Raw genomic sequence first — 26,189 nt, 5'->3', positions numbered from 1 at the left:
GCCATACTTCAAATTTGTTCTTTTAACTGCTGCACTATGTAACCTTTATAATTTGGAAAGAAAATAGGAAGATTCTGGGAAGTTGGTTGAACTAAGGTTTCTTAGGGTTAGGGCTTTGGAACTTTTACTTTTTATTAATGTTGCTTACCAAGAAGAAAGTAAATTGTCAGCCATATACAAGTAAAGTTAAATTGTTTTATCCTTTTGAAGTAAAAATTTTAAGAGCAAATACCTTGCTTTAAAATTAATGCAGCCTGTCTATGAAATAGTGGCTATAAGAAATGGATAACAAATATAGTTGAAATCCATATTGCAAAGTCAGTTATGAGCCAGATCCCATTATCATTGAGGAAATTGAGGCTTAGAGAGGTTGGGTAACTTTTGCCAAGGTTTCAGAACCAGCAGATGGCAGAGCTTGGATTCCAACCAAGGTAATTTAATCTAGAGCTCTTTTCTTAACTACTTTACTGTCCTAAGAGAATGTGAATGATGTGCAAAAATGGAGCCTTGCTACCTCTGGTAACTTGAAGACACTGATTTTGAGTTTGACACATCATAGCTTGACTCAAGGCAAGCGTTAGACTTCACCCACCTGCTTCCATCCTTATTGTTTCCTGAGGTCACTAGTCTCAATAATTTTTAAAAAATTAATTAATTAACTTATTTATTTGGCTGCATCAGGTCTTAGTTGTGGCATGTGGGATCTAGTTCCCTGACCAGGGATTGAACCCAGGCCCCCTGTATTGGGAGGGTGGAGTCTTAGCCACTGGACCACCTAGGAAGTCCCTCAATAATTTTTGTTGTTGCTTTGCATTTTTGTTGCACATGAAGATCCTCTGTATCTAGTTGTTGCTTAATAAATGTTGAATGTTGAAAAATAAATCAGAAATTTAAAGCAGTGAATCTTGAGCATAGAGACCAACTTTTAATACATCAGTTCATAATCATGTTTTTCTCTCTAAGTAGTATTTTTGTAGCTTTTGAGGGTATTTAAATATTTATTTAAAAGGTTGATTTATAGTTTTCATGACTTGGAGTAAATTTTCTGTGCTTCTGAGGAACTTTTCTTAGTTGATAAGTGTTTTAAGTGTCAGATTATAATAAAATCCTGTGATGATACAAAATTCAGATGCAGTATAATTGGCTCCCATTCTCTGTACTGCCTTTTTCTCTACAGGTGAGGCCAGATACACATTATGTTTGTAGTGATTTAGTTTATTTTATGTCCTACAGTTTTGGTAAATGAAAACTGATATGTGAACTTTTTATTCCCTGTCTCCTCTACTCTGTAACTAGAAGACTAGTGGAAAAATACTGTTTTCTGTTAACATTGCAGTAACAAGCCCTGTTAGATTTTTCAGACCACACTTATAAGAGGACATCTGGGTTTTAATGTATAATAGTTTATAAATGGAGTATTCATATATCCACAAGGCACTTACTTGCCAGCTCAGCTATCCAGAATGCAGGCAGGAACTAGATAGTGGATAAAAATGAACACTGAGAGCCAAAAGAGCTATCATCTGAAGCAAAGTGTCATTTTGTTTTTTAACCTATGTAAAATCCTTTGGTCAGCATTTCCTACACTAGTTACTTTAAGCAGTGTTATGCTGTAATAATATTCTGTGGCTAAAGAAGTTTAGGAAATGCTTATAGGATCCCTCTAAGGGTTGGTGTTCGTTGGATCACACTTTGGAGTCCTTGCCTTAGGTATCTGGGTCTTGCTTTTATTTTAGAAGAGAAGGGAGGGGAACCAACGTTTAAAGAGCATTACTGTACAGGACCTAGGTGATATCTCCACTTTACAGACAAGGAACCTGAGGCCCTTCTGGAGGATAAAGAACACAAAACTAGCAACAAGGCAAAACTGGGAATGGATCCCTAATCTCTCTGACTCCTAAATCTTTGCTCTTTTGACTTTATTGTGCTACTATATAATTGTAATGAACTGCCCATTTGGGTTTTACACTTTAGAAACAGCAATTTAGCAATAATACTAGGAAAGAGATTAAGCTGCCCTACTTAGGGAAGAAGGAAAGGATAAATTTACTTACCTGACACATGGCCTGTGTCCTTTGCTTTGCATGGATGAATTCCATGCTCCAGAGGGGAAGGTTTCAGAGAATACTGTGTAAATTAAAGTGCTTTTAGAGTGAGATTTGATAGTATGTTTTGTTATGTATAGCTTTATGTCCATTTTTGACATTATAAGGCCAGAACCCCCTCTTTGATCAGGTATAGCGGGCTTAGACAAGTTATAAACTTTTTATAGCTTCATTTTCCTCATCTGGACGTGGTGATAATAATACCTACTTTTCTGGGTGATTGTGATGCTTAAAGGAGGTAATTATGCATGTAAGGTGTCTGGCACAGAGTAACCTTAGCTGCTGTTATTATTATTAGTAATAAAAGTAATTAAGGCTTAGGTGTAGATTGTTACCTCTCTGTTTCCTGTTTTTTTGTTTTGTTTTGTTTCTTAATGGGCATGTGTAGGGTGGTCATAAGGAAAGCCTCCAAATCTTGTTTTAAACTTACTTGAGGAAAAATCATCACCATTTGCCTTACTAAATTACAGCCATAGCTCTCACCTTACTGTGCTTCGCTTTATTGCACTTTGCAGATACCACATTTTTTACAGACTGAAGGTTTGTGGCAACCCTGTGTTGTCAGATGATGGTTAGCATTTTTAGCAATAAAGTATTTTTTAGTTAAGGTGTATACATTTTTTTTTGTAGATATAATGCTATTGCATGCTTAGTAGACTACAGTGTAGTGTAAACATAAGTTTTATGTGTGCTGGGAAACCAGAAAACTTGTGTGGCTCACTTTATTGTGATACTCACTTTATTGTGATGGTCTGGAACCGAACCTGCAATATCTCCGAGGTATGCCTAGAATGAAAGTCCTATCTTGGGTATATTTTATAGGGCATTAAGAAAGTTACGGTTGCTGTTAGGCATCTGGCACTTTTTCAGTGAGTACTATTTGTAATCAGCAGATGTTGGCCTAGTGCCCATAAAGTTCTTGTTTGTTTTTAATGTGAGATGTGTATTTTGAGTAGATCTAATGTCTGTGTAGTCAATTTTTTTTTTTTTTTTTTTTTTTTGCGGTACACGGGCCTCTCACCGCTGTGGCCTCTTCCGTTGTGGAGGATACGCATGCTCAGCAGCCATGGCTCACGGGCCCAGCTGCTTCGCAGCATGTGGGATCCTCCCGGACCGGGACACAAACCCGAGTCCCCTGCATCGGCAGGCGGACTCTCAACCACTGCGCCACCAGAGAAGCCCGTGTGTAGTCAATATTTTAAAAAAATTTTAATTTATTTTTGGCTGCATTGGGTCTTCGTTGCATGTGGGCTTTTCTCTAGTTGCGGTGAGCGGGGGCTACTTTTTGTTGTGGTGTGTGGGCTTCTCATTGTCATGGCTTCTCTTGTTGTGCAGCACAGGCTCTAGGCACCTGGGCTTCAGTAGTTGTGGCACACGGGCTCAGTAGTTGTGGCTCTTGGGCTCTAGAGCACAGGCTCAGTAGCTGTGGCACACGGACTTAGTTGCTCCGCGGCATGTGGGATCTTCCTGGACCAGGGCTCGAACCCGTGTCTCTTGCATTGGCAGGCAGATTCTTAACCACTGCGCCGCCAGGGAAGTCCCTAGTCAGTCTTTTTATACTGCATATTTTTCTCCTGAAAATTGTTTTCAGGCTAGTGTATGCAGTGACAGTTTGGTTTGTATTTGACCATTAGTTATTAAATGTTTAACTATGGTGGGCAAACCAGATTACTATGGAATGTGAAGATTTTTTTCTCCCAACTTGGATGTCTATAGTCTTGCTCAGTAGAGTTAAATAGTCTGAGGTGCCCTCTGAAAATTTGGAAAGCATGTTTAGAGCCTTTCAAAACCAGTTAATAAGACTATTAACTGTGGATTGAGTTAAGCAGAGTATGGTATTTTTCTTCCTTCAGTTTTTATGCCTCTTCAGTTCTGAGGAAGTGGGGGAGAGAGCCGCCCCACCACCCCCCAGAAAGTTTTTTTTCTTTTCCTAAATTTTTATTTCCTGCTTTGAAATAGCCAAGATCTTTGGGGGCTCTAAGAACACCAGTTTTCACAGCTTGAGGCAGAGTGATTTTCATGGGAAACCTTTTCTTATAAAATAAAATACTCTTTGTCCTTGTCAGGACATTTTTAAAGGAACAGCTAGTAGCAGCACCTCACTACCTTGTCACTAACTAGGATGAAGGAAGAGAAGAATGAGTCACAGTTTCATTCTTTCTCCTATTCTGCTTCTCTTCTCCTTTTCCCTTTCCACTTAGCTCTTTATTGGCACTGAAAAAGTTTGCCAACCCTGATCTAGATCACTCTATCTGATGGTGGTGATATTTTTTTATTCCTTCTGTTTTATTTGCTGGAGCTCTTCTATAAAAAAGAACTTCTTTACTTCAATCAATTGTATGATTATTCTGAGGAACAGTAGAATAAATGCCTGATTCTTTTCCTAGTATTTGATAGAGGTGGCCAGTGAGGTTTTTGTTTGTTTGTTTTGTTTTCTTTAAGAATCAATATGAACCCCAGGTTTTGGATATGTTTGTTATAATCCATTGTAGTTATTCTTTTTAATTCTCAAATTGTCTCATCTTTAGCTAGTGGGAGCCCCTTCATGTTGGCTCCTGTATTCCTCGAGAAAACCTCAATAATCTTTGGTAACCCTGTTTTCCAGTATAAAAAGATGTTCCAGGCTCATCTTGTACATCACCTGTCTCAGATCTAGAACCAGTTATTTCTCTAAGGGGTTTTGATTCCTTTTAGTGTAAGATTATGTTTAAAGACCATCATATGAGTCTTTGTTGCTATGGTTGTGTTGTTTGTAGGCCCTTTTATTGGACAGAGCTAGGGGGTGTGGTGTGTGTGTGTGTGTGATTTTTTTTTCTGGTAAAATAAGCAATGTAAAATTGACCATTTCTATTTTAAAGTATACAATTCAGTGACATTAAGTACATTCACAGTATTGTTTATTGATCACCACTGTCTAGTTCCTGAACTTTTTCGTACTCCAAAAGGAAACCCTGTATTCATTAAGTGGTCACTCTGCATTCTTACCTCTCCCCAGACCCTGGCACTAATCTGCTTTCTGACTATGGATTTGCTTGTTCTGGATGGTTCATAAGTAGAATCATACAACATGTGGTCTTTGTGTCTGGCCTCTTTCACTCAGCATAGGTGTTTTCAAGGTTCATCCATGTTGTAGCATGTATCAGTACTTCATTCTTTCTTATGGCTGAATAACATTCCATTGTATGGATATACCACATTTTGTTTATTCAGTTGATGGATGTTTGGGTTGTTTCCAGATTTTGGCTATTGTGAATAGTGCTGGGGTAAATGTGTACAAATTTTTTTTGAACACTTGTCAGTTTTCTTGGGTGTTTACTGAGGAGCTGCCAGTTTTCCACAGTGGGTGCCTCATTTTATATTTCCACCAGCAGTGTATGAGGGTTCTAATTTTTCCACATCTTCTTTTACACTTGTTATTTTCCATGTTTTGATAATGGCCATCCTAGTTGGTATGAAGTGGTATCTCATTGTGATTTTGATTTGCATTTCCCTAATGACTAATGATGTTGAGCATCTTTTGATGGGCTTGTTGGCCATATGTATATCTTCTTTGGAGAAATGTCTATTCAACTCCTTTTCCCATTTTTTCTTTTTGTTGTTGGGTTGTAAGGCTTCCTTGTATATTCTGGATACTAGACCCTTACCAGATACATGATTTGAAAATACATTCTGCCGTTATGTGGGTAATCTTTTCACTCTCTTGACAGTGTACTTAGATGCACAGAAGTTTTAAATTTTGATGAAGTTGAATGTACCTGCTTCTTTCCTTCTCGTGCTTTTGGTGTCATATCTGAAAAAGTATTCCCAAACCCAAAATCATGATTTACCCATGTGTTTTCTTCTAAAGATTTTATATTTTATCTCTTATATTTAGGTCCCCGAACCATTTTTGAGTTAATTTTTATATATGGTGTGAAGTAAGGGTCCAGTTGTCCAAGTTCGATGTGTTGAAGAGCCTGTTCTTTTCCCGTTGAAGTGTCTTGGCACCCTTGTTGATTATCAGTTGAGTATATAGATGCATGGGTTTATTTGTGGGCTCTCAGTTCTGTTCCACTGATCTGTATTTCTGTCTTTATGTCAGTACTACACTGTCTTGATTACTCTAGCTTTGTGGTAAGTTTTGATACTGGGAAGTTTAGGTAGTCTAACGTAGTTTTTTTTTTTTTTTTTGCGGTATGCGGGCCTCTCACTGTTGTGGCCTCTCCCGTTGCGGAGCACAGGCTCTGGACGTGCAGGCTCAGCGGCCATGGCTCACGGGCCCAGCCGCTCCACGGCATGTGGGATCTTCCCGGACCGGGGCACGAACCCGAGTCCCATGCATCAGCAGGTGGACTCTCAACCACTGCACCACCAGGGAAGTCCTAACTTAGTTTTTTAAAAAGATTATTTTGGCTATTCAGAATCCTTTTCGATTTCATTTGAATTTTAGAATCTTCTGTAGATTGCTTTGGGTAGTATTGATATTTTAATATTAAGTCTTCTGATCTATGAACATGGCATGTCTTTCCATTTATTTAAGTATTCTTTAAGTAACTTTTGTAGTTTTCAAGTCTTGTACCTCCTTGGTTAATTTACTCATAAGTGGTATTTTATGCTATTAAATTGAAATTTTTAATGCTGTTGTAAACTGAACTGTTTCTTAATATTCTTTTCAGAGTGTTCATTTGCTTAGTGTATAAAAATATGCATGATTTTTGTGTTGATCTTATATTCTGCAACTTTGCTTAGTCTGTTGTATGATTATTTAAATGCGAAAATACACCAACAACACTGTAAAGTAGCTATACTCCAATAAAAATTTTAAAAATAAATAAATAAAAAGTTTTAAAAGTAAAAAAAAAAGAAAATAAAATACACCATGAGTTCATACTAATATTTCTAAGTCTGATTTTGTTTCCAGTTTAAGGGTTTAGGATTATAAGATTTTCCCTTTAACTTTTTTAAGATTTATATTTATAGCTCTTCTTTTACGCTGAACGTCTTGGAGAGTAATGAATTACTTGCCATGTTACTTATATATACATATGTGTATTAGTATTATTATTTTGAGCTTATTTTAGAAAATGGTTGCTGAAAACAATTGCCAGTTCTGCCACCACTGGGGTGGCTTCGTTATTCTCACAGTGGCGGAGTCCTCGGTCACTTCTCTGCACTATGTCAGGTGGCCTCCTGAAGGTGCTGTGCAGCGACTCCTACGTAGAGCTGAGCCAGTACTGGGACCAGCACTTCTGGGTCTCATTACTTTAGAAAGTTCCACATCATAACCATCATGAATTTCAAGCATCCTGCAAGATTCAAACAGTGAACGGATTCAACTTTTGCTGTTGTTTATCTCTGCAGTCTAAAGCCTATAGCTTCATTTAGGTAGTAGTAAGATACTGTCTTGTAGGATTTCTACAGTGTTTCCTGAGTGGGTGACAATGAACAGGAAAAATTACTGAAGAAAAGCTGTACATTGTATGTTGGAAATCTTTCCTCTTACATAACTGAAGAACAAATCTATGAACTCTTAAAGCAGAAGTGGTGACATAAAGAAAATCATCATGGGCCTGGATAAAAATAAAGAAAACAGGGTTCTGCTTTGTGGAATACTATTCAAGACCAGATGCAGAAAATGCCACGCGGTACATAAATGGAACTTGTCCAGATGACCGGATCATTCGCACAGACTGGGGCGCAGGCTTTAAGGAGGGCAGGCAGTATGGCCGTGGGTGTTCTGGGGGCCAGGTACGAGATGAGTATCGTCAGGACTACGATGCTGGGAGAGGAGGCTATGGAAAACTGGCCCAAAACCAGTGAGTGGTGAGAGCCCCATCATGAAAAACTCACTCCTTTGGCCTGTTTTTGTTTTTTTTTTTTTTTGGCCTGTTGAATTTGACTTGCGTTACCCAAGGTCAGCGAACCTGCCCATTTTTACCAAGCTTTAATCAATGTCTCTACTGAGCTGGAAGCCTCTTCATGGTTTTCCACTTAAAAATTATTAAAGGACATAATCCAAAAGAATGCCTTTAATTCTATAGTCTTAGCATCTTGGTCGTGTGTCAGATTACCAGAATGATTTCAGTTACTAGGTCAAAAATTGTGTTCCTTAGCAACAGACGTATAATGTTGATCTATCAGCGAAAACACACATCTTTTAGGAAGATTGGAAAAAAAATTTTTAAGTATTTACCATATTTTCATCTAAGTAGGTTCATGGTCTACCTTGGGGCCTGGAATTACTATTTAAAAATTTTTAAGTTTGCATGAGATAAAGTTTAATAAGTGGAGTTTTGCTATGTAATATAGCTTTACTCTAAATTAGGAATAGATGTTTGATAACTGAATTTTTTTCTGTGTTGAATTTTAACCTCTAAAGGCAAAGCTTAAGAGTCAGGGGAACTTCCTAAATAGTTGGTAAGCCTTAGACAGTCACAGGGAACACCACCTCTTATGTGCTTTACATATAAGGAAATTAGGTCAGGACTTGAAGGGTATTTTTACTAAACACATTTTTCAAAATATGTGTTTTAGCTAACGCTAAAAAAACCTAGGGTCAGTATTACAGGGAACCTCAACTTCTGTTAGGGCAAGGGGGACGCTGTCGGTAGGAAATGGGCAGGAAATATCAGGAGATGTGAGTTAAACCAGTGCCTTGACATGATGAAGGTTGCTGTGAGAGCCAGCAGATCTATTTTTTTCATTTCCAAACTGATCTTGGGAATTGAGTGGTTTTTTTTTTTTAAATGAGCTTAAAGATCAAGAGAATACTTAACAAAAACAAAATCAGAAATGCTTCCCTCGGGAAATGTTTTGGCTCATTCTCATACTGAAGTCTGTCTTGTTTTTTCCCTAACTGTGCTGAGTTTCAGAGCCTGGGTAGTGAGCTGGTGGTCTCTACAGAGAAGGGAGTCTGGAGGATTTACTTTGCATTTGTAAGACAAGAGAGAATTTCTCTAATATTATGTGAACTATTGCTCATTTTAAACTGGTAGTCTAGTATAATTTTCCCTGACGTAAGTGATATTTTTTCATCTAGCAACAGAGTATCTCCTAATTTCCAGTAGTTTGTGAAGTTGGGGCTGAAGTATCTCAATGTGAACATCTTTCATGTTACAGTAAGTATGTTTTCTTAAATTTAGACTGGCTATTTGAACTTTAAAAGATATCTCTAAATTAATTGTAAGTATTTAGGAAAACATTTGCAAATATCTAATTTAATGAGGACGTACAGTTCATTATTAAAATCTTTTTATGCTGTAGTTTGAATTAATGTATTTTATATTTTGTAGTAAACGTAACTCAGATTTCTGTAGGCCTTAAAACCACAGACAGTGGTTCCTATTTGAATTATCTTCTGTAACAGATTTCAATAAAATTGGACCAACTTAAAAAAAAAATTCTTACAAATTCTACTAGGGATTTATAGTCAAACTACTGTTTTAAAATCATTTGAAATGATTGCTCTCTAAGCCACCCATTTGATATATAGTTTGGTTTATTCATTTTGCTATCAGTTTTTGGGAATAATCTGTTTTCATTTTGATTTACTTTTGATTACTTTTATAATTATTTAAAACATTTTCATTGTTCCCGAACCAAAACTACAATATGTAGTCAGAAAAATCCAGCCTTTATCCTCTCCTTCCCCCATAAGTGACCATTTTTATTAGTTTTTCGTTGTTTACAAAAAATGTATATATACTTAGTCATATTACTCTTTCTTTCTTAGATAAAACTTACACTTTATTTAGCACCTTGTATTTTCTTCTACTTAGCAGAAATCCTGGAAATCACTTAGAATATAGGGAGCTCTTCCTTACTGCTTTTTAAACCTGACTAACACTCTGATTTTTTAATTCAAGCAGTTCCATATTGATTACATTAGTGTATTACATGGAGAATTTTTTTTTTTTTTCGGTACGCGGGCCTCTCACTGCTGTGGCCTCTCCCGTTGCGGAGCACAGGCTCCGGACACTCAGGCTCAGCGGCCATGGCTCACGGGCCCAGCTGCTCCGCAGCACGTGGGATCTTCCCGGACCGGGGCACGAACCCTTGTCCCCTGCATTGCCAGGCAGAGTCCCAACCACTGCACCACCAGGGAAGCCCCATAGAGAAATTTTGATGGGGCCAAGTTCCTGGTTCTTCTGGCACTGAAACTTCAAAGTATTTTATTTTTTATTTAAATAATAAAGATATTATTTTACCACAAATACTCAAACAGTATAGAAGTGTATGCAATAAAATTTGTAAAATTGTCTCTGATTCCCATATGCTCGGTTTCCCTTTATTCCTATCTCCAGAAATTACTACTAGTAAGTTAGTTCAAGATATTTTTCTACGAGTGTATAGCATTTAATATACTACAAATAGTTTTTAAACAAAATGGGGATCATATCATGAATATTCTGTAACTTGATTTCTTCAATGTAATATTATTGATTGAGCTTTAAATTTGGATAATGAAAAAGGTTCGTGAGTATAACTAAGACTTAAAAAATTATTTTGAGGGCTTCCCTGGTGGCGCAGTGGTTGAGAGTCTGCCTGCTGATGCAGGGGACACGGGTTCGTGCCCCGGTCCGGGAAAATCCCACATGCTGCGGAGCGGCTAGGCCCGTGAGCCATGGCCGCTGAGCCTGCGCATCCGGAGCCTATGCTCCGCAACGGTAGAGGCCACAACAGTGAGAGCCTCGCGTACCGCAAAAAAAAAAAAAAAAAAGATTTTGAGACTTTTTGTCTTCTCTTTCATTAACACTAGTCAATAATATTTTGTGTGTGTATATAACTTACTAAATTTTCTGTGTTGTAATTTCTGCTCTAAAATCCAGAAAGTAGTGTGTGTAGCTATATCCCTCTTTACTTTCTTCTTAGACTCAAACTTACATTTGGAATGAAATTGAGAAAAATTTTATTGTATTCTATTGTGGCTTAACACTAAAAGGAAATCTAAATAAAGTCAGTATACCTGTTAACCACCAGTGAGCTCCATAAAAACAGGAAAAAACCTGCCTATCTTGTTTATCACTGGGTCCCTAGCACCTAGGACAGCGACTGGCTCCCTATTCTTCTTACTCTGTATTTGTTTTATTTTCACCATAAATTAGAAATGGATCATGTTCTGTATCCTTTTTTCATTTGTTAATATATTATGGAAAGTTTTCTTGTCAATACTTAAGTATCTGCTTCATTCTTTTAAATGAATGTATTAATGGAGATACTATATATTACATAATTAGGTGGTTTTAAAGACTTTAATTTGAACCCTCCTCACCCCCCCCCCGCAGACTTTGGTACTAGTGTTCTGTTTTTAAAATATTAGTGGAAGATACTAAGTTGAGGATTATATTGGAACGAACTTGTATAACTCCCTTTCTTAAAGTGTATAACATAAGTAAATGTTTATGTAGAATGGCAGTGTGCATTAACGTGCTGTAAACAAATCTAATATGTGAGTATTGTGATGATGAATATTAGAGTTATTCACTTTAAAGTACAAGCAATTCACATAATGAGAAATAAAAATAGTTAACATGTGAAAAAAGTGTTCAATTTAGTATAATTGGTGAAATACAAAAATAGGATGAGGCAAAATTGTACCCCTTCCTCCCCAGTGAAATTGGCAAAGATTAGAAAGATCATATTTAGTTGGTGACAAGAGTTTTGGGAGTTGTGTTGCAAAAGGAAAGTAAATTTATTCTTTTTGGAGGGCAGTTTGGAGAGTTTCAGAAGTTCTAATTCTGAGACTTTAAGGAAAAAAATTAAGGCTATGCTCATAAATTTAGTTTTACATGAATGTTTATGAAAAATTTAATCCTGGGATTAATAACAGTAATACTACTTAAATAGTGCTTCATCCATGCCATACATTTATTTAATCCTTTCTACAATACTATAGTATTTATACAGTAGGATTAAAAATGATGATGTATAAGAATATTTAACATAGAAATAAGTTCATGATAAGAATGAGTGAAAACAAACAGCACATTGCAAAGGAGTATGTGCAGTGTGATTGCATTAACTGCAACAAAATAGAGAAAACTGAGAATATTCTCCAAATATTTATACTTATGCTTATAACCCTTTATTGTACTTACAATACAGTTATAATCCTGTTGTTCAAATATGTTACTTTTTCTACAGTGAACATATATTGTCTAACAAGAAACCTGTTATTTTAAAAAATGTTCTTTGATTTTCCAAAAGGATTTGCTTCAGGATTCCTGAACAGTAAATTCTCTAAGTACCTTTAAAGTAGAAATCCATTAGTAACTAACTTTTGGTGAACACGTAAAATAGGGATTAAAATGAAGTGTAGTCTTTGATTGCCGTTAATTGGATGGTGTTTTCTAGGGATTAGAAATGGAAAGAGTAGAAAGTTAACTGAAGCATATAAAGTTTGAAGCCTGACAATGGCAAAATGACGAAGTCTTTTAGATGTTAGTTTTGTGGTTGCTGGCAGTAAAGCTTTATCATAAATGAAAGAAAGAAAGAAGGGGGAAGGGGAAAAAGAATGAAGGAAGGAAGTAGAAAGGGACTTACTATATTTTTGCTTGCTATATTTTCATGGTATTATAATCAGGTATTTTCTCTTTTCCAGTAGGAATTTAGTAATTCTTTTTTTAAAAATTCTATTTCATTATATCTTTCATTTTATTATTTATTTAATTTTGGCTGCATTGGGTCTTTGTTGTTCCACGTGGGCTTTCTCTAGTTGCGGCGGGTGGCTAGCAGGGGCTGCTCTTAGTTGCCATGCGCCGGCTTCTTATGGCAGTGGCCTCTCTTGTTGCAGAGCACGGGCTCTAGGCTCGCGGGCTTTAGTAGTTGTGGCTCGCGGGCTCTAGAGCGCAGGCTCAGTAGTTGTGGCCCACAGGCTTAGTTGCTCCACAGCATGTGGGATCTTCCCGGACCAGGGCTCGAACCCGTGTCCCCTGCATTGGCAGGTGGATTCTTAATGACTGCACCACCAGGGAAGTCCAGTAATTCTTATAATTATTTTTTCTCCTCTTTAAGAATTGGTTTCTTTCAAATCTTTTGAGTCTTATAGTTTCAGTCTTGTTCCCACCCTTTTCAGGAATTAAGAAAATTAGTTCACCAGGTTGCTGCTTATGAATCTGATCTATGTAGGACTAGAACTTGTGCTAGTTTTACTTAGCTTCATCTTTAAGACCTTATTAAAATGTTTTTCTCAGTCAGGCCTTCTTTGCCTCATATTTTAACAATTGTAGCTGCTCCCCAATTCTGCACTTTCCATTCCCCTCCTCTGCACTTTTTTTTGAAACATTTATCACCTTGTTATACATAATTTATTTTTTTGTATCTGCTCTTCCCTCCTCCCCTGTTTAAAATGAAAGTTACAGGGAGTGGGCAGATTTTTGTTTCTTTAGTGCCTTGTGTATTTCCAGAGTGCAAAGCAATGCCTGGATAATAGGATTTCAGTAATTATTTTTTGAACAATGAATAGAGGGTACTCAGTATTTGTGGAATGATTGGCTGTTTTATTTAGTTGATGGAGGTGAAATTCTAAGTGTTTACAGTTTAGGATTCCATAGTTGTTTTGTATTGTGGTGTTTCATTGTCAGTCTAGTAATAGAATTAAATTTATTGACAAGTTGAAATTTCTGAATTTATTTCTGAATAATTCCAGAACAGGGATTATTCTTTATTAATTTAACTTTTATGATATTGTTTATTAACATTTGCTAAGTGAATACCAAAAAGATTAATAAGATGAGTAGGGGAAAAACCTTTTAGCTTGCTGTGAGAGTCTGGCTTTTTTGGTCCTTGTGAGGGACCTGGATTAAGGTTTAAGAGCTTTCTTGCTCTCTCTCTGACTTTGAGATTCATCCCAGGGATTTTGTGTTTTTAGTTATATTTCTTTGGAAATAACAAGTTGTGAGGAAATGAGTTTGATGAAACTGCTGCCATGATTGCTTTTTTGAAATCAAAACCGTTGTTGAATGTTAATTAGTACCATAGCTTTGTGTGAAGGCTTTTAGACTTGAGTGATAATGAGTCTCATTATTATAGAGTGTAAGATTTTCCAAGGTCTCCACATTTATTCATCCAGCACTTAAGGCCAACTATATGCTAGGCACTCTGCTAGACTACTGAGCATACAAAAGTCAGTGGGACAGATTCAGTAAAGAGGAGATAGTAAAAATGTTTGTTTCACAGGTGCTTCTCCTAGATGTGGGATTTCCCAAAAGTAGGAGAATTTATTTTCTTGGGTATTTTTGATTTTGATTTAATCTAAATTGAAATAGAAAATGAGCCACTAACTAGTATTGAGATGTATGATCACAGCATAATTTTTTTTTTTTTTTTTCGGTATGCGGGCCTCTCACTGTTGTGGCCTCTCTTGTTGCGGAGCACAGGCTCTGGACGCGCAGGCTCAGCGGCCATGGCTCACGGGCCCAGCCGCTCCGCGGCATGTGGGATCTTCCCGGACCGGGGCATAAACCCATGTCCCCTGCGTCGGCAGGCGGACTCCCAAACACTACGCCACCAGGGAAGCCCTCACAGCATAATTTTAATATCAATCTGCTATTGAGCTGGAGTTTGTATGAATGTATATGTCTTTTTTGAAGGTATTAACATTTATTGTCTTGTACTTTTTACCTGCTTTATTCTTTTAACATAGTCCTTATAACAACCCTGAGAGATGGGAGTTATTGTCAGTATTTTACAAATAAGAAAAGTGAGTTTCAGAGAGCTTAAGGCATTCGCTTACGGTTCATAGCTTATAAGTCGTGGATTTTAAACCAAGCCTATTGATGCTGAAGTCCATAAACTTTTTATAACACTTCCCCAGAGGAATCTGGTTTTCTTTATTTTGGCAGGGTTGGGGGCACGTAGGTAATGTTAAATAACAAGATGTACTGAATTTGTAAGCTGTTCTGCAAATTTTGAGCCAGAGTATTTCAAAATAAAAATTCTTTTTTTTTTTTAAGAAAAAATAAAATATATTCATTATGGCAAGAAATACAAGATTAGGGAGAAGAGAAAAGAAGAAAAGAAGAAAGGTAGCTGGGATTGGGAGAGCCATAGTCCTGTTGATCCACTGTTAACCTTTTGGTATATGGGTGATATTTAACGTAATATATTGATAGTTTGGATTCCAGAGTTTCTGAGACCTGGAATTAAATCTGGGCTCTGCCATCTAATAGTTTTGTGATTTGAGACTTTCATGGTTTTGGGGCAAATTATTTAAATTTTTCAAAGGAAAGAACTGAGGTTTGGAGAGGGCAGCCTACGTCATAAAGGTTTTTTTTTTTTAATAAATTTATTTTTGGCTGTGTTGGTTCTTCGTTGCTGTGCACGGGCTTTCTCTAGTTGCGGCGAGCAGGGGCTACTCTTCATTGCAATGCATGGGCTTCCCATTGCGGTGGCTTCTCTTGTTGCAGAGCACAGGCTCTAGGCACGCGGGCTTCAGTAGTTGTGGTGCATGGGCTCAGTAGTTGTGGCAGATGGGCTTAGTTGCTCCGTGGCATGTGGGATCTTCCCGGACCAGGGCTCGAACCCGTGTCCCCTGCATTGGCAGGTGGATTCTTAACCACTGCACCACCAGCGAAGTCCCTAACAACATTTTTAATAAAAATAATATTTTCCCAAATAAAAATATTGAGAAATTTTACATTTTTGCAAATCTCTTTGCAAAGAGAATGAGAGTGAAAAAGGCATTGTTATGTTACGTGAAATATTATTGTTATGAAAATAGTTTTGGCCTCATGGGCCTCCTGAAAGGATCCAGAGATCTAGACTACACTTTGAGAACTGCTGACATAAATATTCAATTATATTTTCTTCTTGTATTTTTATGACCGAATTTAAATCTGGAATGAATTTGATTACTACCCTCCCACCACTCATTAGTCAACATCTTTTTTTTTTTTTTTTTTTTGGCAGTGTGTGGGCCTCTCACTGTTGTGGCCTCTCCCGTTGCGGAGCACAGGCTCCGGACACCCAGGCTCAGCAGCCATGGCTCATGGGCCCAGCCGCTCTGTGGCATGTGGGATCTTCCCAGACCGGGGCATGAACCCGTGTCCCTTGCATCGGCAGGCGGACTCTCAACCACTGCGCCACCAGGGAAGCCCTACCCAACATCTTTTGAAAGTCCCATTTTCTTGTAAATCATTGACTGACTGCCTAGAATGAAGCTATAAACCTTTCCACCTTGCTCAGTTGTTACTGCCTGAGCTTAACTGTTGATTGAAAGCCCTAGTCTTAGCAATCTTTGCTTAATGTTGTATCTCTATTTTGGTATATTCTCTTAGGTTCCTGATGCATTCCCTCAACCCCAACTTTCAGTTTCACATATATTGTCCTAAAACTTAAAGATTTTTTATTTCTGGTGATGATTGTGGCATATTGCTCTGAAAAATAGTTTGCTCACCAATTATGAAAGTGATGTATAATCACTGTAGGAAATCTAAAATGTGCATAGAAGCATAAATGAGAAAAGAATATTTTGTCACTATGAATATGCAGAGTGCTGCAGACATGCTATTATTGTTGTCCTGTGGTGGAGGTTACTTCAGTATTGAAAAATGCTAGCAAGTTGAGCTATATGTAAATTCCTGCTCCACTCTTAATAAATTGTACATCTTTTGATGTGCTGCTTAGCTTCTTGGGATCCCTTGCTCACCAGACTTATGTTTATTACTTTTTGTGTGTTCCTAGGTACTTTGGATAAAAAGAACAAGACTTCATTTCCCTTGTCACTAATTTTGCAGGTTAATGAAGAAATAATAAACATGTATGTGATAAGTATTATTATAGCTGTAAGCAATTATGAATATTATGGGAGAGCCTAAGCAAGCTATTGTTGAAAAATGATGAGGGAGTGAAGAGTAGGCAGTGGTCTTGAAAAAATTAAGGTTGTATAATCTTTCTTTAGTATTTTTTGATGATTTGTTTGGCTGTCTGGGTCAAGAGAAGGTAGGAGTCAAGAATGACTCCCAACTATTTGGCTTGAAAGACAGGGTGGATAATGAAGTTTACTAAAATAGGGAATATATTCTGCTTCTAACAAAATAAAACTCCCTGCACACCTACACTTTCCAAGGCTCTGTTCTTTTGCTTTCCAAGATGAGATCAGTTGTGGCCATGTTGAGTTTGATGGGCCTGGAAATATTCAGGTGGAGATGTGTAGGAGGCATTGGAAAGCTGTTAGGAGAGAGTGTGGGCTAGAGAGTTAGCAGTGTAGCATAAGTGGTTGAATGAAGATTAAGATCATCCTTTGAGAATTATTAGCAGGAGAAGAGAAGGAGGATAGGGACCCTCCAACATTTGAGAGACAGGCAGAGGAAAATAAATCCAGCAAAAAGTAGTCAGAAGAGGGAAGAGTGATGGTATAGAATGCAACTGACCAGAATTTAAAGAAGGATGAGGGTAGTGGAGAAAGGGATTTGAAATGTTAAATCCAGCTTAAAAAGACAAGCCTGAAAATGGTTCATTAGATTTAAGAATAAGGAGGCATTGTTGACTAAAGCAAAAACAGTTTAACTGGGGGGCTGGGTACAGAAGTTAATAGCAAAGAGGTTAAAGGTGAAGAAGTGGAAGATAGTATTGGCTACTCTTTGAGAAGCTTGCCTATGAAGATAGGGGAGTGTGAATTAGAAGTGGACAAAAACATAGGGATTTGAGAGTGTTTATGTTCTAAGGAAGAAGAGAGGAGAGAATAAGAGGTTGAACTAAGAGTTGGGGAAATACAGTCATCTTGGACTTTCTAGAGAAATGATTTCAAACTTTTTGTTCTTTTCATAAAAATTTTTCTAAAATGTATATTTTAGATAATACTGACTGGTTTTTGATACCTTTTTATGGTATTTCAGTTGTCACAAACAGGAGTTACTCTACTGTTGTTCTACTGAAGCGCTCCATTCTAAAATGGGCTATTTAATATAATCATGTAGCTTTTTGATGGTCAGTTTCATCTTTTTCTTGCATGTGTATGTGTCCCCCCAACTCATTAATGTGGTTGATGCTAACAGTAATACCATCTGTTCCTACAAATGTACTGCCTAAGTAACTGAACTGGGAAATCTGTTAATCAGTTGTTAGAATTGTGCTCTGAATGAGATTACTGATATTAATTAGTAAATTGTAAGGAAGATCTGGGGGATGGCTGCTTCCATAAAGCTTAGTTTGTGATCTATCTATGTATCTGTCTATGGTTTTCTGCTGCTGTTTCACTTAAAGGATGTAGAGCTCATAGTTAGATTGCTTTAGAATGCCAACTCCAACACTTACTAACTCTGAACTTGAAAAACTTTCAAAACTTGACTTACTTTATTTTTAAAATGATGATAATAGTACTTACCTCACAGGACCATTATGGAGGATAAATGGTGTAACCCATTAAAAACACGCTTGGTACAGAGCAGGTAGATTAACAATTGTTAGCTGTTACTGTCTCCAGGGTTTTGATTTTCTAGGCTTGATGTTCCTGGATGTTTTCTTGATTAGAGAGGTGTTACTATATTTGAAAAGGAACTAGATTAAAATAGAGCATAGTGTAGATTTTATGTGTCTGGGAGGGCAGTGAGAATTTGCAGCATATATAAAGAAGGAGATTTATTTCCTGAGATAGGTTGGTTGGTTGTTATACCTGTTGAGGGCAGGTTTTTCTTAGAGGCATTTGAAATGCTGTATACCTCTAAATTGGTTCTGTAATCCCTTTATTTTTGAATTGAATACAAAAAGTATTTTAAAATGAGAGGGGGGGTAAAAATGACCTAGAATTATGTTATGGGGCATTTTAGTTGAGAGAGACAGAGACACACACAGAGAGAGAGAGAGGGAGAGAGAGAGAGAGAGAGAGAGAGAGAGAGAGAGAGTGTGTGTGTGTGTGTGTGTGTGTGTGTGTGTGTGTGTGTGTGTGTGTGTGTGTGTGTGGGTTGCTGTGTGTGTGTGGTGAGCACATTTTTTTCTGAGGCATGTGTGTGTGTGTGTGTGTGTGTGTGTGTGTGTGTGTGTGTGTGTGTGTGTAGGAGAACAGGGGTTGCTGTAGGCTGCTATTTTAGGACAGGAAATTAATGTAACCTGGTGAGGCTCATGAATATTGCAGGCTTAGTATCAAAACCTCTGGGTAACCTGTAATTTAACCCAGGGCAGTACTTGGAGGGCAGGAAGTTAGAGTCTGTACCTTTGTCTGAGAAAGCCTATATTCACCTTTTTTTATGAGAGACTTGAGCTCTTAAAAAAGACAGAGAATGAAATTATCTAGTATTTGACGACCGTCAATGTAGTCATTCTTTTCTTCCTTCTATCAAATAAGTTGTACTATTCTTTTAAACAATTTAGAGTTCTGTTGAGAATCTATGCCTTTTTTGGTATAGTCAAACACTAATGGATGGAAAATCCTGTTTTGTAGCTTTTGTGAATGTACAAGTACATATGTAAGCCTCGCCATTGAACTTCTGTAACACCCACAGACCCCCTTTATAAAGGAGAGGAGCATTTAATATGTTTAAAAATAGTAAACTAAATTGTTTCCTTCTGAGAATTTCTCTGGATGTGTTAATGGAGTTGAAAATTTATAAAGCTGCTAAACCCACACGGGAATTTTCACTTGTTTTAAATGCCATAAAAACAGATTTTACTTTTATTGATAACTGGCTTAGTAAAAAGACCATGTTAAATTCAGAATGATTTAAGAAAACATTAAAGGTTTCAATGAGTTTTTTTAAAAAAAGTACTTCCTGTATGCAAGTCTCTCCGTATCTGCAGTCATACCAAATGAAACACGAGTGCCTTGGTTCTTGCCTTGCTACAAAACCACCCTCTCAGCAGTAGGTAGAGCTTGTTGGCATTGGCAGTGTTAGGTCAGTGACCTGACTATTAAAGCAGTGCTAGCTTTTCATTGAAGCGGGGATAAGATCTCTGTCCTCTGTTGAAATATGTTAGGTGCTTGCCAGTTGAGAAAACTATTGTACCATTTGTGGGAGGTATTGGATTAATAAGGTTTAGTATTTTTGACTTGTCAAAGTAAGATTTAATTGTCTTGTATTAAAAAGTTGCTCTCGTGATACAGTTCTTCTGGAAAATTTAGAAACTCTTGGAGAATTCCCTTACTTAAGCAAAAGGAAAAAACCCTAAAAACTCCAATTTTAGTTAACCATATAAATACCTCCCCTCTAAGTACAGTCAGTGGCCATTATGTGATAGTTGTTTTTCCAAAGTAATGTCATGTTATCAAAAATTGCATTTATGTTATTAATGGTTTTAAGTTGCTAAAATTTTAGAAAAAAGGGTGGTGGTGGCTTAGTAGATTGGTTTTCAGATTCCTAATCACAAAGTAATTGTACAAATTTAATAGGTAGATTTTCTTTTTCTCTTTACGATATAGGTTGTATATCTATAGAACCTAAACCACACTGAACAAGTGAGTATTTGATAACATAAAGCTAGCTTTTGCACCAGATTAATGGCCTTTACCTGTCATCACTGGTATCAGTAGTGTGTGTTAGCTATTGACATATAACAAACCACTGAAAACATGGTTTAAAACAACCACCATTTGTTATTGCCCATGAATCTTTGGATCAACTGGGTAGTTCTGCTGATCTGGGCCAGGCTTACGTATCTTACATGGGTTTGCTCATATTTCTCACGGATTTAGTCAATAGATTGTCTAAGACTAACTTGTCTAGCGTGGTCTCACTCATGATTTGCTGGTTGGCTGCATGTCAGCTGGAGTACCAGGGTGACTGGGCCACATGTCTTTAGATATCCTGCAGTCTGACTTAGGCTTGTTCCACTGTGGCAGAGGATATTTTCAAGAGAGAGATGGAAGCATGCAGGAGTTCTTGAGGCTTAGGCTTAAAACTGGCAAACTGTCATTTTTACTGCCTTCTATTGGCCAAAGCATGTCATCAGTCCAATTCAAATTCAAGAGGTGGGGAAAGACTACAAAGTCACACTGTGAAGCGTGTAAATATAGGGAGACCTGAAAAATGGGGGGAACTTTTACAGTCAGTCTCCCACATTCAATGGACTATACTCCAATTAAAAAAAAAACTCCCACATTTAGTATAGTGATTTTTTTCAATTACCCAATCATATACTTTTAAACCTTTATTAGTGATAAAGCACATACCTACTCCCTGGAGTAGCTGTGCTATACCTACAAACAGCTTTTATCTTATTTCCTTCACAGTTACGCTTTCCTACATAATGCAGATTGGGTTCCCAACTAAACAGTTGAGTTATGTCCTATTTAGTTAAGAAAACTGGAAGAGGTGTTTAAAATTGTCCTCTGTTGCCTATTTTAATCTGATTAATTTTCCTGCCTTTCTTTGAAGGCTTTCTTAATAATCTGCTTTCTCATAGTCTATTCAGTTTTATTTCCCAGAGTTCTGTTCTCTGGCTTGCCCAGTGACTTTCTGTCATTTTTTTTTTTTTGGAGATAAAATTGACACAACAAAAAAATCAAACACTTTAAAGTGTACATGCGTTTACATTCACAGTATGTAGCCACCACTTTTATCAAGTTCCAAAACATTTTTATCGCCTTGAAAGAAAAATCTGTGTCCATTAGCAATCACCTACTCAAGTCTTCCTATAAACCCCTGGCAACCACCAATATGCTTTCTGTCCCTATGGATTTACTTATTCTGGGCTGTCATTTGTTTTTATCCTCTATGCATCCGGTTTTGTTCTTTCTGCCCAGAGTATCCAGAATCCTATTAGGCCTCTTCAGTATTTGGCCCACTTATTTCTTCCTCCTCACAGAGATTGTATCCTGTAGTTTAATTTAGCTGCAGTGAACATTAGCACTGCACTCCACTGGAACTGCTTTTCCGTTTCTCATGTTGTTTCCTCTGAGTTTCCTGCAGGGTGCTTCCTTTGCAGGAAGGCAGGGAGAGGGCCCTCCCCCTAATGTTTGTATATTGACCTCAGCCCTTTGTTCTTACTCTTTCCACCTTCCTTCTCCCTGGGTGATCTTAGCTACTTCTGTGGCCAAATTGAGATCTCTAACCCAGATATCATCAGAATTCCAGACCTGCTGGAATTACTACCTGGATGTTTCACAACTACTTTAAACTGAACATGTTAAAATTGAAATCCTTTTCTCTCCTTACCCTCTCCTTCCTTAAATGAAATGAAACCTTAGTATTACTCTTCCTTCTATTCTCTCTCTTGGTAAATGGCACCATTATCCATGGAGATCCCTGGGTTTGTTCCCAGGAGTCAGAGTTGTTTCCTCTTTATATGAGTACCTAATTCTCTACCTCTAGTCATTCTTCAAGTCCACTCCACCCCTTAAATATCTCTGGAATCTCTTCCTTTTCATTTCTATAGACCTCACTTTAGTTTAGGACCTTATCACTTTTTGCCTAGAAAGGGGTTCACAAACTGTAGCCCAAAGACCAGTTATGGCCAGCTGTCAGCAGTTTTTGTAGAATCAAGTTTTATGGGAATACAGCTTTGCTCATTAGTTTTAGGTGTTCATCGTCTATGGCTGGTTTTATGCTACAGTGGCAGAGTTGTATAGTTGTAACAGAGACCACATGGCCTGCAAAGCCTAAAATATTTACTGTCAGACCATTTACAGAAAAGATTTGCCTACTCTTGGATTTTCTGTCTTTACTGTGTTTACCACTCCAGGTGAATATTCAGAGGTCTGACCATATATCCCATTGCATGAATCTTTTATTTACTATTCATTCCCTATTGAATAAAGTTTGAGACTCTTATCATACATAAAGCCCTTGCTTTACCTCTCTTGGCTTATTTTCTCATTCAGAAGGCATCTTAGTCTCTCTGGTATGTGCCTGAAATGTTCTCTTTTCTTTCTGGTACATTTATATGTCTCTCAAAATCTAGCAGAGATGTTATTTTCCTAAGAAATCTTCTGATATTCTAGATTATTCCCTCTTCTTTGCTTCCTTCATACCTTCTACAACTTTTGTTGTACTTAACATACCCATCATGCAATCTTATCCACTTAATGGTATTCCCCTAGTAGACTTTAAAACCAACCCTGGGCCAGGCCTGGAGCCAGGTATTGAATTACTCCTTCAAGAAGTGTTTGTTGACTGAGTGAATTGATTGCTTTTGTGTTAAATTTTTCCTAACTAGTCTGTCATGGCAGGAATCATGTCTTAAACAACTTTTACTTCCTCTGATTGTATCTAGGGAAATGCTATATCCATAGTAGGTACAGTTATTGGTTAAATTCTTGGTTTGAATTGTCATCTAGATAAAGGAAGCAAAAGATTCCTTTTGGGGAGAATGGACATTTATCAAAGAGAAGCTATCTGGCTAAGCCCATTAAAAGGGGACTTGATTTGTTTTAATTACTAACTTCCCCACCTTGTCATATATAGGCACTTTTTATTCTCTTCCGTACTGGGCAATTTAATTGATTTTAATTTAATATTTTGTGCCATTAATTAGGCATCATATGACCTGTTCTGCATAGTGCAGATATAAGGAACAAGATAGATGGAATGTGCTAAGTTGATGCATTCATACAGGACAAAGTCATTCTAAAAGTACTGAGTTAGTCTGGGTGTAAATGGGAACAGAAATGGAATGTGTTACTATTGCCATTAGCTGTTAGCTATCTATACTTTTTCTTTACTAGATTAATATACCTGTTTGTGGGACCTAGGTGTTGGTCCTCATAATATTTCCTACCAGTAGAAGGAGGAGGAGTCGTCATTGTCATTGTCATTGTCATTGTCGACACCTGTCTAGTGCTTTTTATGTGCCAGCGACTGTTCTAAGCACAGTAGTACATAAATTAACTCATTTATAACCTATGAGGTAGATTCTGTTATCCTTATTTTACAGATGAGGGGCCTGAGGCACAGGGAAGTGACATAAATAAACTTGGCTAAGATAATACAGCTAATAAATGGTGGAGCCAGAATTTAACCCCAGCTGTCTGGCCCCAGACTAGGTGCTCTTGGTCAGTACGATGGACTTTTCCTTCATGGATCATGGAATGATTTGAGTGCACAGTTCTTGTGTTCATTGCCTTCCTCTTTAAAACAAAACTCTGGGATTTGGGGCCAGTGGGGAAAGGAGGAAGTACTAAATGGTTAAAGATAGTTTTCTTAAAAAAGACATGTATATCCCATTTTATATTTTTCGTGATTAGTGATAGAATTCCTTTTATCTTTTACTGCAAATTGAGGCAAGAGTTTGGTTTTCTTTTGGCTTAACTTGTATGTATATAGTAAGTGCTTACTAAATGGTTGGCTTTAAGCAAAGAACTGTGGGGCAATAGAGGCAAGTGTATTACAGTTGAAAGTTAAATATATATATAATGAAACAAATTTATGTATGTAGCTATAGAAGGTATAATTTTATTTAGCTGTGAGTATATATAGTCCCTAAACTTGGAAATATATTAATAACTGTGGTAATCAAGAGGAAATCATCATTGGAGCTTCTGGGTGTTGCTTTTAGCCAGCTTAAAAAAACACCTGGAGATACAACTATATAGCAGATTACTCAAAGCCTAAGTGTACAACGCGTTGAATACACTACCACAGAGATCAAGCGAAGTGTTCAACATTTTCATTATCATTCCAGAAGGCTCTCTTGTGGCCTCTCCCAGTCAGTAAATGCCCCATCCCTTATCTTGCTTTATTTTCAAAAATTGCAGTTATTTCAGCTTGGCATATATTAGTTTGTCTTTTCTACTTAAAGTATAAACTTCCTGAGGACAGAGGCTTGGTTTTGCTCACTGTTCTTTTCCATTGCTCAGCATAGTGTCTGGTATATAGTAAATGGTTAACAATTATTTGCTAACTAAAAATACTTAATTATTCCCTATATACATATTATATGGTACAAAGGTGCTGCTTAATGTACTAGGTGCTGAGGGTAGATGGTAAATTTTAGTTTTCTAGGGTGAGACTTTTGATATCAGCATGATACTTAGACCAATTTTTAAACAGGGAAATTGAACCGTACTGGCATTGAGTTTAGTGTGTGCTGGTCTTTGCTCTCGTGAATGTTAGGAAATATGGGAAATTTGCTACCAGTGAGCGATAATAGCATTCTATCAGATTGCTTTCTTGAGAGTATCTGATTTCTTAGTTATCTCAGATTCTTAACTTACACCCTAAATGATCTTTTTGAATACCCCAAACAGTTGCAAAAGACTTAAATGCTCTTGTTCTTGTGGGAAGAGAACTGTGATAGAAAAAGCATTGGTTTATTTGATCAGGTAAGACAGTTTAGGTGTAGTCTATAGGTCTTTTGTATCACTTCAGTTAAAACAATAAAAATTGTCTATCTTGATTAAAATAAGTAAAGGAGTATGTGGTTTAGAAATCATTCTAGTTCAAACTTATATTCATGTAGAGAAGGAAATTTTGAGCCAGAAGTGACCCTAGTATTCTGGTTCATGTTCTTGTTTGTCAAGTTTAATCCTCTCATTTTACATTTGAGGAAATTGGGGTGCAAAGAAGTTATGTTACGTGCTAGGTCAGTACAAATCAGCAGTCAACCAGTCTGTTTAACTCAAAAGTTCCTGGCTCTTTTGCATCATATTGACAGTAGAATCACTTGGGGACTTTTTTTTTTCTTTTCCTTGGGGACTTTTATAAACTTAATAAACATGTTAGGGTCCTACTCCCAAAGGCTTTTTTTTTTTTATTAGATTTGGGATGGGGACCAACAGTGGAAGTTTCTGTTGCTCTACATCCTCACCAGCCTTTGGTGTTGTCAGTGTTTTAGATTTTAGCCTTCCTAATAGGTTTGCAGTAGTATTTTATTTTAATCTTGCAATTCCCTAATGACATACAGTGTTGAGCATCTTTTCATACTTTATTTGCCATCTGTATATCTTCTTTGGTGAGACGTCTGTTCAAGTCTTTTGCCTGTTTTTAATTGGGTTGTTCTCTTATTGTTGAGTTTTAAGAACTCTTCATGTATTTTGGATACAAGTCCTTTATCAGATATGTGTTTTGCAAATATTTTCTCCCAGTTTGTGGCTTTTCATTCTCTTAACGGTGTCTTTTGATAAGCAGAAGTCCAACTAATCAGTTTTTCTTTCATGGAATTTGATTTTGGTGTTGTATCCAAAAAGTCATCACCAAACCCCTGGGCAGCTAGATTTTCTCCTGTGTTATCTTTTAG

At 37.2% G+C, this 26,189-nt stretch overlaps 1 protein-coding gene and 1 pseudogene across 5 annotated transcripts in view; both read left to right on the top strand.

Moving 5' to 3' along the window:
- The window catches only part of GSK3B (glycogen synthase kinase 3 beta), a 196,830-nt gene that overhangs the window by 14,603 nt on the left and 156,038 nt on the right, over positions 1–26,189 (top strand). The gene's annotated exons all lie outside the window — the stretch shown is intronic.
- On the top strand, positions 7,260–7,917 carry LOC112415984 (nuclear cap-binding protein subunit 2-like; annotated as a pseudogene).

Source organism: Neophocaena asiaeorientalis, unplaced genomic scaffold (genome assembly GCF_003031525.2).
Source record: "Neophocaena asiaeorientalis asiaeorientalis breed wild unplaced genomic scaffold, Neophocaena_asiaeorientalis_V1.1 scaffold671, whole genome shotgun sequence".
Lineage (NCBI taxonomy): Eukaryota > Metazoa > Chordata > Mammalia > Artiodactyla > Phocoenidae > Neophocaena > Neophocaena asiaeorientalis.
This window is presented reverse-complemented; position numbering and strand designations above follow the sequence as displayed.